Raw genomic sequence first — 1637 nt, 5'->3', positions numbered from 1 at the left:
AAATCCTTCAAAAATAAGATCAAATACGCTCCAGATCTGCAAAAATTTGACTGATACAATCCAACCTCTAATACCACTTGTAAGTCCTAAATCTGCTTGTGTATCAATCAAGATCCGTTTGATAGTGCGGAAACCCAATCAAACGGATGATGCCAGATCAAAATAGAAGAGAATGAGAAGAAGAATAATATGAATCTATGATGTTTTCAAGATTGGAATGACAAACAATACACAAGTTTCACACACTTGTACCTTTTTCTCTCTCCCTTCTCTCTCTAGAACACCTTAGAATACACACACTTAAGCTCCTCTAGTCATCCACTCCTCACCGACCTAACATCTATTTATATGGAACATGGGTCGTGAACAGGTTCACGGCCGTGAACCAGTTCACGGCCGTAAACACAACCTGGCCGTGAACACATCTAACCGCAAACACCAAGGATGTTTACGGTCCTAGACTAAAAAAGACAATTGCCTAGAAAAGCAAAGTATAAACCATATTTTAGACCCAACAATCTCCCCCTTGGTTTATAGCTTTCTTTTCTAATTGACCCAACAATCTCCCCCTAAAAAGTAGCTGGCTTTTCTTGTCAATCTTCATTGAGAACTTGGCTTCAGCATTAATCTTCAAATTCTTCACAACTTCAAGATGAACTTGATGAACGCACGTTGGGTGAGGAGGCTTCTTGAAAAGATTCTTGAAAGATGGCGCTTCCAGCTTGAGAATCTTAAGAGAGTACAATAGAGAGAAATAATCTTCAGGTTCACTTCAGCAGATTCATAGATAGCAGCAAATTGATTGAGGAGGCTTCAATGCAAGCTGTCACATGATCTTCAAGTGCAACTTCACCTTGCTTCTGGGGTTGAAGGATTGAATGTTGAAAGAATAGTCTTCATTTCTTGCTCCTTCGAATGATAATTCTTCGATGATCACGGATGAAGCTTTGGCTCGGAAATCTCCATACAGTCTCCATGAGTCTCATCTACACCTGAATTCACTTTTTAAGACAAAACAAAACTAAAAAAACTTAGCACGCAATATTTTTGGATTTTTTATATTTTAATAAAATAAAACATAAATAAAAATATTTTTTGATTTTTTACTATAACCCAACCATCTACATACCCACCATGCATCATTACCGTTGTGCGAAGAGACCTGAATATCCATTCTTTAGCAAACCCATAGACCAAATGATACTCCCCTACTTGGATTCGACTGTGCTTTTCCAATCTCCAAGATTTTATGGATTTCCAATCCATATCGTAACCTTACTATTCAACTGTCGACAGCCTGAGCTCACAAGAACTAGCATTCTATTACTAGCCAATCTTAACGATCACACATATTCCAAAACTAGATGAATACTTCCCAACATCTCAATGATTTCAACAATCCCAAGCACTTTCCACTGACACCACTACAAGTCCTCGGCGTCTTGTTGGATAACGAAGAACAACACCACATTATCAAAGCGGGTACCCAACCGATTCCACAACCTACTTGTACTTTGGGTAATGCCCATGCAGACCTGCAGCTGACCACGATACGAAGGTATGAATCTTGGCAACTTCTGACCTTACGCCCACAAACAATCCATTCCTTATTGCTTCGAAACCTGGAGGATCTCCTG

This window comes from Lactuca virosa, chromosome 4 (genome assembly GCF_052849685.1).
Source record: "Lactuca virosa cultivar CGN04683 chromosome 4, Lactuca_virosa_CGN04683_v6, whole genome shotgun sequence".
Taxonomy (NCBI): Eukaryota; Viridiplantae; Streptophyta; class Magnoliopsida; order Asterales; family Asteraceae; genus Lactuca; species Lactuca virosa.
Note: the sequence above shows the minus strand (reverse complement) of the source record.